Source organism: Akebia trifoliata, chromosome 8 (assembly GCF_017979445.1).
Source record: "Akebia trifoliata isolate Shusen 1 chromosome 8, ASM1797944v1, whole genome shotgun sequence".
In the NCBI taxonomy this organism is placed as follows: domain Eukaryota; kingdom Viridiplantae; phylum Streptophyta; class Magnoliopsida; order Ranunculales; family Lardizabalaceae; genus Akebia; species Akebia trifoliata.
In genome coordinates this window covers 7,427,570-7,441,318 of record NC_141382.1, presented here as the reverse complement: position 1 = coordinate 7,441,318, position 13,749 = coordinate 7,427,570, and the positions used below count along the sequence as shown (strand labels likewise).

Here is a 13,749-nt window from a genome sequence, read left to right as displayed (position 1 = left end):
ACATTTTCTGCAATTTTGAGAATCGAAATCACAGATTCCGTGGTTCTTTAAGGTTTTGAGAATCCAAATCACTGTCTCTTTCTCTGTATCAAGTTCCTCTTCATATTTTTTGGAGTTTTGAGAATTGAAATCTGCTCTTCACATCTCCTTTTCACATTCTCAGAAGTTTTGAGAATCGAAATCGCAGATTTCGTAGCTCTTTGAGGTTTAGAGAATCCAAATCGCAGAATGTGGTATGATTCTTATAATAAGATCTCTTCTATTTCTTTCTCCCGTCGAATTCGATAGATTTATGATCCAAATCGCAGAATGAGCAACATTTGCTGTAAGACATTTGGGGGAGATTTTCAATAGAGGTTGCTTGAATTTGAGCTAAGTTCCCTGGTTTTAGAGATCGAGATAAACAATATTACTCAATTAGTAGGTACAATCTTGAAACTTCTGATTCTATGTAATTGATTTGAGATGTGGTAGATTTGAGAGTTTTTTGTTTGTTTGATTAGTAGTTACTATGTCTTTGTTGTTGGCATCAATGCAATCATTTCCCATCAGTGCAGCTATTTAAAATCATGTTGCACGTATTATAGTTCCTTTTCTTATTCTTTATAGATTGCTCTAGTTTTTACCTCACCAAAATTGCGAGAAGTCTCTGTAGGATTAAGTTTTAGTTTATAATTAATCAAAATATGATGAATTCTTGATCCATTCATATTTCATTTTTGATGAAACATTTGAATGGCTGAAGCCAAGGATATGGTGAAGAACTTCACAAAATATAGATCTCTGCACCAATTGTGATTAATAGTACCATTTATGTATCCTCTTTTATGCTGTCATCCTTTTTCCATCTAATATCACTGCTTTCTTGAATGATGATTTACAAGAAACTTGGATTTTTCCACTTGAGGAGATGTTGGCATGCATGAATTATGTCTTAAAAGTGTTAATTACTAGATGAAATAGGACACATAATGGACCAAGCATGTACAGTTAAAATAGTGTGGTGTTTGACATGAGTTTGGCATCCCTTTTGAAGTTCTTTTTTCTTTTTCTTTTTTGATAGATATAAAATCTGTTAATCAGATTAAAGGAAATAAAGGAGGTTGTATGGATATGCCTCAAGAAAAGCAAAAGCACAGAACAATACAAAAGTGTTGAAAGAAGAGTTGCTTTATTAAGTGACTTGATCTTGGACTTCATTTATTTGGGATGTGTGAAGCTCTTCAAGTACCCATTCATAACCAGAACTGTGGTTATGGGGTTATTCTATCTAAAAGAAATTATGTTGTATATGTGTTTGCATTCTTAAAAGTTTTTTTTAAATGGGATTGCAATTAATCTTCATTGCTACCTACCCTGTCTTGCTTTATGGAATTTTGTAGACCCCATCTGTTCTAAGATGGGGAAAAACAAAAGAATCCGATTCAAATCTTCCTACATAGCATGTTAGACTAGTAAGGCTTCATATGCGGAGAATCGGGGCTTGAGAATCGTGGTATGATTGATCTAACGTAGGCATTGCTCCAAATAGTGTAAGAGAATCCTGCAAATCATCCTGCACAACTTGGTTCACTTACAGATTTGCAGTACTTGTAAGTATTGCTATATCCTACAAATGTTTGTGTGTTTTTACCTTCATTTTTAGAATTCATTGCATTTTTGTAGCAATTATTTGGACTCTATGTTTATGTTGATCTTTAAAAGTTCATATCCATTCCTTGTGCTGAAAGATATGGGAATCCTCCAAATTTAGGGTGAATAAATGTCGTATAAAAGTTCCTTTTACAAGATAGTTCTTCAATTATTTCGAAGGTGGGATGGTAAATAATATGAGAATTTGCGGGTAAGTGTATTTACTTATCTCTGCTTGCTTTTCCATGTTAATACATGCTTTTCCACAAGTACCGACTCCCCACTAAATTTTTGAAAGATTTGCACGCTTAAGTTTGTATCGATTACTTCTTAGATGAAGTGCTCCTTGTCAACAAAATTGACTTAATTTCTTTTCTATGGCTTTTGATGGGATTGAGCTAATAGCTTAATGGGGGACTGTTCATGGTGTCATAATAACTTGCATGTTATTTGGGTAATCAGAGACTTGGTCAAGGTGTCATCAAAATGGTATTTACAGATAAAACTGTAAAACAGATCCTTTAGAAAGGTCTGACCAAAATCATTCCAATTGTATATAGCTTGTAAAAAGGCATAAGAGTAAAACTCTTTCACTGTTAGTGCTGTTGTTAGAAAAATTATTTCAGTGGCAAATGGTTTTATTATTACAATATAAGTTGTCCCTTTATTACTTTTTATTAATTAGAAACAGCTTTTGTTCTCCAGATGCGTGAAAAAATTATCAATCTCCAGTTTGGTGTGGAAACAACAGAAACACATGATCTTATGGCAACGCTGATCATCTTCAGTCTGGAGAAGCATAACAAAACATAGACAGCAACAGTTCATCAGCAGCCTCTATCCCTCCCAAAACAACAATCCATTAAATTTCCATCGGTATCACTCAAGAACCAGGACTGCTACCGAAATCTCGTACATTTGTGAGCAACGTAATTTTAGGGTACAAGTCATACCGAAAAACTAGATAATATCGAGTTTGAAATAAGGTAATCTACCATGTAATTTTCATGCTTACCAATTTAAAAAACCAATTTATATTAGTTTAATATTCTGTTTTGAAGTATTATACCTATAACTGGTTTAACATTTTGTTAAACATGAACCTATCAAATATGTATTCTTCTAAACATGAGGGGCTACCACTTTCATTTTTTTTTTTTAGAAAAAAGAATTTCTCTTGTATGGGCTTGTAGAAATCATTATTGGTTGAATTGATTTTGTTTTTTAGAATTGGTTATATGCCAAAAGCAATTGTAATAGAAGCATTTTTTGAAGAATGTTTACCAACCAATCAAATATTAGGGAAAGAAGGGAAAGGTACCAAAGGTTCATGTATGTATGAGGCCAAAATTACTGGTCCCATTGTGTTGCTGCTATTGCATGTGTGTCATGTGTGAGTGTATGTTGTGTATGGTATGGGGCAGACTAAGACAATAAGACTTTTCCTTGTCAATTGTAAAACTTCTGTTTTTTTTTAAATAAATAAATAATCCCAAAGCACTGAAACAGAGATATAAGAAACTTAAGGAATCTAAAGAGGTGGTGTCGAAGATCCTAGATCGCATTGCTGCCAATAGTGATTGTGCCTTTTAGTGTTTTTGGTTTTTTCTTTTGTATGATTGTTCTGTTTTGTGTGTTATGATTTTTCTTTTTATGTTTTTAATTGCTCTCAATACTCTATAGAGCCCTTCCTATTACTAGTAGTATATAACTATAAATGGTTGTGAGTGTTTTTTAATTAATCTCTTTAAACTATAGGACTTGTTAATTTGTTTTCTTTCTTTATTATGATGTGTGCCGATACAGAGTTCAAGGGATGACCCATCTATCTTACTGATTAGATGTAGGCCCATGCTCATGTCATCTTCATGTTCATTTTGTTTATACACCCAACACCATCACATGTACTGATTTTTTGTTGTTATAAGGTAAGCTATCTGTTATGAAGCTCTAATGTTTATTTGTATCTTAACTATTTCTTTATTTTTACATTTTAATTCTCTTGTTTGCTTAGCGAAAATACCAGCAAACATTTTTTTTCCCGAAGATCCTTTTGTAGTGAATGACATTTTCTTGACAATCATAAACATTCTTATTTAGAAGAAAATTTTAAAAAGGAATATAGCAGTCCATTATTATTTCAAAAGATAGACAACAAATCAAAGGGAATTACATAATCATACAAATAGACCACAAACAAAGAAAAACTATCCAATCAAACTCACATAGATAAATTTAACTAAACTGAAAATCAAAACCAAAGAAACCAGATAACATAGGTAAAAGGCCTTCCAATATGGACTACTGGCATCATCAATGTATTCTAACCATATATAACTTGAACATTTGATGGGCTAGTGGTTGAAGGGGGAGGGGAGAGGAAAGGGATTGAAGGAATTGTGGTTGGGATGGTTGGAATTGTGGGGAATGTCGTTGGTATGGTGGGCAAAGGATTTGCGGGCAGTGGAGGCAATGTGACCTTTGGAATTGTGAGCATTGTAGGCAATGTAGGGAGTGGAGGTAATGCAGAGTTAGACAAAGAAGGCAATTGGGTGCTTGGCAATGGCAATGACAAAGTAACGAACAAGGTTAGTTCACCATCCCAATTAACAATGACAAGGTTGGTGAATTAGTCTTCATATGCAGTTGGTGCTAGCAAGAAAGGTCTTAAAAAGTTATGGGGTTTAGTTAGTTCACCATCCCAACAATATTCTTTCCCTAAATCGTCAAATAGTTGTATTTAGGTAACTAGTTGAGTAGCGTAAGTGGGTGAGCCGTATCTAAACACTAAGTTAGATAAGCTATTTTACCAAGCTATTCTTTCCCTAAATCGTCAAATAGTTGTATTTAGGTAACTAGTTGGATTGATTAAAATCCCATATATATCTCCCAAACCCTTTTTTTATATATAGATACAATCTCAATCTATAGAATTATTTTGTGGTAGTTGAGTCTCTCTTTCTCTTCTCTTGTGTCAAGTGTCCAATAGAGACTCCTTTATGACTGCATTTATGGTGGATTCTTATGAAAGCTCTTACTTTCTAATCGCCAACTTGTGTGTAGTTTGTTCTGATATCTGGTGCAATGGAAAAAATGTTAGCTAATTATTGTTAGACTCAGCATCATACTTGAAGCCTTATTTCAAAATTTTGGGTTGGCTGCAGAAATCTTTATACCCCATTTAATTATATCCAAAGCCAAATCTTCCATCAATTTTAGTGTGTTCTATCTGCTCTCACTACCATAAACCCATGTTCTCTCTCTCTCTCTCTCTCCCTTTTAGAATTTTCTATTTTTTTCCCTTTTTTTCACCAATTAGGATTATTCCTACATATTCCAAATGCGTTAATTTTCAATTTCGCAATTCCTAGGTTTTTTCCCCCCCACTCCTATATCTTGGTATCTTCATTTTTTGCTCCGCCAGTTATTGTTGTCTTCTACAAATTGCTAAATCTAATGTTGGGTTAGTAGTATTAGATTTAGAGCAATTTGTTTGGGTGAATTTAGGTGACAATGGAGACGATTCAATATCCCCACTAATAAGATATTTGATGTTCATTTTGTTATCAAATGTGGCTGAGGTGGACGCTTCTCCTGCGTCTAGTTTCAAGCACAACCTTCCTTCCACGTAATTTACTTGGAAGAACTTAGGTGCCACAACATCAGTTGTTTGGGGACTCATGGGCACAAATGCCAGAGATCAGTATCTGTCACTGATTTGCTCTACCTAAGACAAAGAGCTTAAAAGCCTACTACATCTGAATGTTTTAAACTGTCTGAACCATTGAATTCTTTGGGAGAAGAAAAACAATAGATTGCGTTGGTGTTCATTCAATAGCCCAAATCACTTAGTAATGTGCAAGTTTTGAATTAAAATGCAGTTTCCATTAGTCCCACTGAAGGGAAATTTTTTGATATTAAGCATATGGGATTATTCCAATGTTAAATGGATACCAATGGACTAATATAATAAGCAAACCCGCAACAGTCGGATCTGTCTTGTTGGCTTGCTTGTGCTGTGTGTGGATAGTTGATACAACTTTTGTCTATCTTTCCAATTGCAATTTCCAATATTTCCTATCTGAAATACTAACGATTGGCAACTTTGATCTAAATCTTCTTTTAGAGCAACAACAGATTGTGAGAGATGCTGAGGTGGAGAGACTCAAGGAATTGATCATTACTCTAATGAGAAAGGTAAATTCTCACCGATAATAGAATATGTTGTGTTTTAAAATATTTTATTAATAAATATTTATTTATTGATATGACTAATTTGATTAATGTATATGAATTGTAGGTTGATGAGCAGCACAATCAACCCGATAATGATTAGTGTCCACAACAACAACCATGATAGATAGTTTTTGTTTTTTGAGTGATAAACATGGATTTATAAGCGTTGACTCTTAATTCAATCGACTTATTATTTTGTTATACTTGTCTCTTAACTAATTTAATTTATTAAGTAATTGTGTTTAATTGACAGGTTGTATAAAAATAGGTATTTAATTACAAATAATTTTAAAATAAAAGAAATAAAAAAATAAAAATCTTATTAGCGGTGGTCATTACTACCACTATAAGCATTCAATATTGTATTTATAGCTATAGTAAAAAACTAATTAGCGACGGTTTTTAACCACTACCATAGATTTCACTTATAGTTATAGCGACGGTAATACACTATTAGAGGCGGTTTTTGACCGTCACTATAGGGCTCACTCATATTTATAACGACGGTAATACAATGAATAGCGGCGGTTTATGACCGTCACTATAGGGCTCATTCATATCTATAGCGACGGTAATACAATAGATTAGCGGCGGTTTTTGACCGCCACTATAGGGCTTCATATGGCCCACACCACCTATAGTGGCGCTACACGTGACCATCACTATTAATAATAGCAGCAGTTTTTTGGTATTTGCGGCGGTTTTTGACCCCTACTAAAAATCTAAAATTTTGTAGTGCTTCTAACCCCATCAAAAGTGGTTTACAAAAAATGGACCGTCCAAAATTCTTTAACTTGTAAATATAGGGTTAGAAGTTTGAGAATGGGCTGATTTTTGACAAGGTTGATATATATATATATATATGGGTCCCGTTCAGCAACAAACATTTTTCAAAACATGGGTTAGAGGTTTTGGAATGGGCTGATTTTTGGTGAGGATGATCTCTACGGTGAGGAGATCATCCTCACCAAAAATCAGCCCATTCCAAAACTTCTAGCCCCAGTTTACAAGTTGAAATATCGTGGACCGTCTATTTTTTGTAAATCATTTTTGATGGGGTTAGAAGTTTTGGAATGGGCTGATTTTTGGTGATAATAATCTCCTCACCGTAGAGATCATCCTCACCAAAAATCAGCCCATTCCAAAACCTCTAACCCATGTTTTGCCAAAATGTTTGTTGCTGAACATTTCCATATATATATATATATATATATATATATATATATATATATATATATATATATATATATATATATATATATATATATATATATATGTATATTGAATCATGAATCGGTATGAATTGAATTGTTTTGTTATTTAGTTTTCACTAGGTTTGGAGAAAATAGGAAACTCAGATGCCTCTTTTTGCTCAATATTTGTAAATACGTTTGTACAAGATTCGGTATATTCCACAAATTAACCTAACATGAATAGCACCAAGAGACATTTCTACATGTGCGAGGGTGAGATATTTCTAACGTGTGGGTCCTGTGCTTTTAATATAAAAGTTTGATACAATCCCTCGACGAACATGATGTTGCATATAACTATGAGTTATAAATGAAGTTGATTGTGGGCCATTCACCAGGAATGTTGAATGGAGGACAATTACACATGGAACCATTTGCACTAAATAAAATATGGAAAAGAAAAGAAATAAAGAAAAAGGCAAATGTCAAATTGTGAGGATTATGGGTTTGACCCATTGTTGTATATAACTATAAGTTATATTTGTACATTATATTATTGTTTAATCTATAATCTATTGATCAAAGGTGGAAGATCATACACGAACTAAAGTTAGAAAATAGAGAGATGTGACTCGACCTTGACATGAAAAAGATACGAGGGAAGTCAATTATCATTGAGATAATCAAATAAACATGATTCGATGGAGTACACTGATACAATTAGACAACAAAGTGCAACTACGGAGATTAAAAATAAATAAATATGAGCATGTTTTCAATTGTTTGGGGAGGAGGGGAATTGCCTCTGACAATTGGGACGTAGTCGATGATATTAACAATGAACCATGTCAAATATTTGATGTATACTCTCTATTTTATTTTTGATTGTGTGACATTAAATCATGACTATAGGATATTTGATTAAATCTCAAGGCATGAATGCTTTGATTTTAAACCTGATAATATAAATATATAAATAGATCAACCAAAATGCCTAAAAAAAAATTAGAGAGATTTTATTGCCACATCAACTTTAGCTAACACCATCCCAATTTGTATGTAAGAGGGAGTTAGATTGAGAATTTTTATTTGTTGATGTCTCGTTCATAATCTAATGATCTGGCTCTAAAAGCTTAGGGATACATTCAATGATTTTAATAACGAACCTTGTGAAAAATTCAATGTATTCCCGTTATTTTTTTCTCTTGATTTTCTTACGATGGTGTGAGATTAAATCATCATTCTCTAGATAAATGCTTAGTTTTTATTTATAATATTATAAATATATAATATAGATCTACCAAAATCCCTATAAGATTAGTGAGTCCAATTGAGTGCCCCACATCAAACTAATGTTTTAAAAATTGGACCAGTTCATTGACACATATGATTGATCCGGTCTATCCAAAGTGGTCTAGCCGTTGGGCCAAATCAATCTGACAAAAAAAAAAAAAAGAAATATTAAGTATTTATTTTTAATTTCTTCTCAAAATCAAAATCAAGTAACTTCAACTCTAAAATCAAGTAATTTCAGTAATTTATAATTATGATTAGATTCATATAAAATCCTAAACCCAAAACAGAAATCTAGCAATAAGTAAAAGTTGGAGTGCCAAAAGTAGACCATCCTTATAAAAATCAGTCATTATAGAACTTCTAAAAATGGTTTGCAAGTTATGATAAAATATACACTCCATGATTCTTTAATTTGTTAATAATTTTTTATGTGAATAGAAATTTCAGAATAGACTATTTTAAGGAGGACCATCTATTTACTATCCTTACAAAAAGGAAAAAAAAAAAAATCAACCCATTTTGGAACTTCTAACTCACATGGGACAGCAGTTGCAAAATTTTGGTTTGTTTCGTGCCCTTGACCCACACATACATCAAGGATTATTCATATATATATATATGGGGGCGGTTCAAGGGCCATCTGAGAAACCGTCTAAGAAAACTTTCGTTTTTCAAAATAAGGGTTAGAGGTTTTGGATTGAGCTGATTTTTTGCAAGGATGGTCACTATGATGAGAAGATCATCTTCACAAAAAATCAGCTCAATCAGAAACTTGTAAATCCATCAAAAGTGATTTACAAATTAGTGATAAAAAGTGGTAAAAAATCGACGGTCCACATTCTAAATCACTTTTAACGGGGTTAGAAGTTTCAGATTGAGCTGATTTTTTTTTTTTGGATGATCTTCCCATCATAGAGATCATCCTCACAAAAAATCAGCTCAATCCAAAATTTCTAACCCATATTTTAAAATTTTATTTACCGTCGAAAGTTTTCTTAGACGGTTTCTCAGACGGCCCTTGAACCTGACCCTATATATATATATATATATATATATATATATATATATATATATATATATATATATATATATATATATATATATATATATATTTGGTATTTGGGAAAAAAAATTATACCAGGTGGCAATATATGGCATGACCAATATGTAGTTTAATGCTTACCAATCCGAGTCGACTCAACTCGACAGGCTTGGCTAAGAGCCGTGCAACAGGGTGACACCGTGAGATCCCTGTTACTGATCTGGGAAAGCGCCACTTGAGAGGGGTACGTGGCGCCATGTGAATCCAGAAAGCGAGGAAAAAACCCCTCTGGATTTTAATTAATCTCATTGAATCAATCAGATTGATTGATCTCCCAGAACAGAGACACGTAAGAATTCTTGTAGAAGTGAAATCTCAAAAGTATTTTTCTTTCATCTTTGTTATTTAATTTCTCTTCGCAACTCTATTGTAAAATCATAAAGCTTGGAATCAAAGTGCAATATTACTTATCTCATCCTCTTCTCTATCATGTTCTCTTTATTTTGTTATTGTTGCAACTTGCTCCTCGAGATAATCAGCTAGACTCTCCTTAGAAAGGTCAATGACGCTGGAGCGAGTTCATCTTAATATTGTTGTTTTAATTCTATTTGATCTTGTTTTAATTGTATTCTTCTGAACCATCTTAAGATGAGATCATCTAATTTGTACCTCTAATTCTAACTTTGATGATTATTGTTTAGATGAGTTCAAGCTTAATCATGTTTTATGATGAATTTGAGATACAAATTGGATAATCTCCCCTAAGTTCAAGATTCACATTTATATTTTCTAGTTACTTTCAATTTCTAATCAATTTATCTTCCAATCCACGAACAATGATTTGTTACGTAGATTGAGTTACAATTAGAATTATTCAGTAATAGGATGACTTGCAAATGTTGATTTGATCTCTCTAAGCTCTTTACATTATTTTCAATCTCTATTCTTACTCTTATTTCAATTCTATTTCACTTCTTAGTTGCAATTTTCTAATCTGTTTTAAAAATCTATTTTTGGTTTCAATTCGAAAGAAAGTTGAATCACGATTGTCCCTGTAGAACGAATTTTGCTCACTAAAATTTTATTTTAATATTTGTTCAATCTTACATTTCTACAATCAACAAAAACTACCGATCACTGAGTATAGAGTTTTATTTCCAATTTTCACCAAAACTCAAGGGTTGTTAAAAATTACTTCAAGATTCGTTTTCTTCCCAATCGAAATGTGAAATTTAAGAAAGAGTTCCCTCTAATTCCTATGAAAAGTCTCAAATCTGCAAGGATTTCTCAATTAAATACCTTCTGATGATTAAGTTAGCAAGAATTCAAAAAGACTGAGTTTGAAAACAAGTCAAAATTTTTTTACCAATGTGTTGAATCTTATTATATATAGACCAAGTGTCTATCTTCTTTTGACAACATTTCTGGCAAAAATCTTGTTAATTCTCTTACATTCTTTATTTACTTCTCGAATCAAGAGCTTTCTAATCTCAATTCTTCCTTCTCTTGGTCTCTTTCCAATTTGGTCTAAGATTTTAACTTGAATTAGATGGATTTTATTTATTTATGTGATTTTCTCTTAATAATAGTCAATCGGTTGTACTCAATCGAGTGTTTTGACATTGCCAGGTGTCACTCGAGTTAAGTTTTTTAAAGGACTTAAACTAAATTGACATGTGGATATTTCAGTTAAAAATCACTTGTCCGTCGAGTTTCCTCTCAACTTAGATAGTACAACATGTATCTTATTGAACTCAGCATTTTCATATGTTAATGACCATTGGAAACTTTTCAACAGTCCATGTCATCAACCATAATTATAAACCCACAATTTATATACAATATTGAGTAGCATGGAGTTAATGGTTGCATGTGTGCTTCAAATAACCGCATCATATTGATTATAGAAAACACTTCCTCCACTGTTAAATCTTCTCAAGTAGATCATTTAGATTGGTAAATATGTTTATGAGAGTTTAAAGATGTATTTTATATATAACTCTGAAATGCTAATTAATCATCTCGAAAATCGTGAGTAATAATGAATAAATATTTCTTACAAATATTTATTTAAGTAGATTCTAACACTTTGACCATGAATTTCTCACTAAAGCAGTAAAACTTTCAAGAAATTGAAAATTTTCAATAATAGTAAAAATTTCAAATTTTACTAAAACTCTTCTACCACCCTTAAAATCCTTTGAAAAATAAAATTATTAAAAATAATAAGCTTTAAGTGAAACAAAAACAATCCTTTCTTAAGATGCGCATCAAAACCAATATTGTAGATTTCATTGTTAGCTTTATGATTTGCTATTGCAATAGTTGTTTTGATTTACGACGGCAGAGTTTTGAAAATTTTAAGATAAAATGCATGTGTCGACAACAAAATTCCTTGATCCGCCTCGAGATACATAAAATAAGTTTGCAAGTAGATTTTAGTCATTTTTTATTATTTGATTGTTAATCAAAGAAGAACACCCCATAGACGAATGTACTAAGACTTGTATCTCCATTTCATCGTATACAATGAATAAAATTTATTTACGATCTTATTTCACGCATCTCAAGATATATCTTGAAATTTTGTTGTAGGCACCATGTTTAGCCATCAATTCGATCCCATCTACTTTTGACCTTTTTCTTGAAATCTTGTTTTACATTAGTTCTCTCAACTTGAATAACTTGTTCTTGAATCTTTCATTCATTTCTTGCTCTAATTAACATCTAATGATTTTTGTTTGTCTGATCTAATTTGAAAAACATTATAAAACCTTCCCACACGATTCATATAAATTTTGTTCCTATATTTATATATGAGATTGGGTAGCATGGACTGAATGAAGGAAATAATTTGGTTGGTGCAAATAAAAAAAGAAGAAGAAAATTTTGAAAAAGAACTCAACTTTTGCAAAAATTTCGATTTCGATACAATGTTCATTTTAATTTCCAAAACATATTTTCCAATGAGATCCCGCGTAGTTATTCTAATTTAAAGTGTCGATCTCACTAATAAATTACCAACGAGATTGCATGTAATTTTAAAGACAAATATCCTTAATTTGTTAACATCATGAGATTGAATATAAGGGTGTTTTAGTCATTTTATACTAGTCTTCCTACAAGACTAAAGTCAAGATTTATTTTCTTCCCAACCGTAATGGACTGGTTGAATCTACAACCAAGTCGAACCTAAAAATCGGTTCTTCAGATCATGTTTAAACAGAAGCTTCAAACCAAACGCAAATTACAGATCAACCAACAAACAAATAACCCTAACCCTAATTCTTTGATTTTTTTTCTCATGGATTTCTTCAAATTGGTGTTCTCGGATGATCCAAAACCCTTAGATCAACACAAAAACCAAAGATCACCCGAAATAGATGAAGAAGAAGATCCAGATCCAGATCCAGATCGAGAAGCTCCATTAGATGAAACTGATCCAAACCCTAATCCTAATTCTTCAGTCGGTAGTTCTTGGAGTTTCGAAGTTTTATATGTTTTGATAGCATTGGCTTGCTCGGCCTTTACTACTAGCAAAGTGGGACAATCCTCAATGGAATGAGTGGAGCTCTCATAGAACAGACATAATGAAGATGTTTTTGAAGCGACTTGTAAAATTGGGGTGGATTCTTGGAGATTGGTTTTGACACTAAAAGCGTCAAACTTTTTATTCAGACTTTGCATGCTAGTGACTAGGCTTGTCATGACATTCTTGAGATCAGGATTGGATTTGATCTCATACATGCCCGATTTCTTGGTTTTCAACTCTTCTCTATCGAAATCTCCTAAGTTGGTGCTCCAATTTCGAGCATTCTCAACCAGTTTTACTAGGAACTCGTATGCCTGATTGGGAGTCTGATTCATGAACTTCTCTTGATGCATAGATTCTAGAAGGATACGTTGGACTGTCGGGAGACCACGATAAAAGAAGTTGACTAATTGGGTTTTATCTATCCCATGATGCGAACATTTGACAAGAAGGTCGTTAAACCTTTCCCAAGTTTGGAAAAATTCTTCATCAGGTATTTCCTTGAATTTCCTAATGATATTTTTGAATTGTTTCATTTTTGTCATCGAAAAGAATTTGACCATAAATTTTCTTGATAACTCATCCCACGTGATGATAGAGTTAGAGGCCAAGAAATTTAACTATGTCGCAATATGATTTTCTAGATAAAGAGGGAATAACCTAAGCTTGATAATCTCTTCGTTGAGGTGTCCATTTTTTAATGTCTGACACAAGGTCAAGAATTTATTGAGATGATTGTAAGGTTGTTCACTTTTGAAACCTTGGGGGAAACATGTTGATGGTAGCTACCCTTATTTCAAATTGTGCCACATTCGTGG

At 32.6% G+C, this 13,749-nt stretch overlaps 1 long non-coding RNA gene across 2 annotated transcripts; it reads left to right on the top strand.

The window, feature by feature from the left end:
• Window positions 1-6,108, top strand: LOC147395845 (uncharacterized). 2 transcript variants are annotated; one of them, XR_015180811.1, is made up of 5 exons: window positions 1-424; window positions 1,443-1,754; window positions 2,338-2,618; window positions 5,759-5,829; window positions 5,933-6,108. It is a non-coding gene; the product is annotated as an uncharacterized LOC147395845 (long non-coding RNA). The 2 variants fall into 2 exon arrangements; XR_015180812.1 differs by having other exon boundaries at window positions 1,443-1,592; window positions 5,933-6,086.
• Window positions 6,109-13,749: the final 7,641 nt, after the last annotated feature.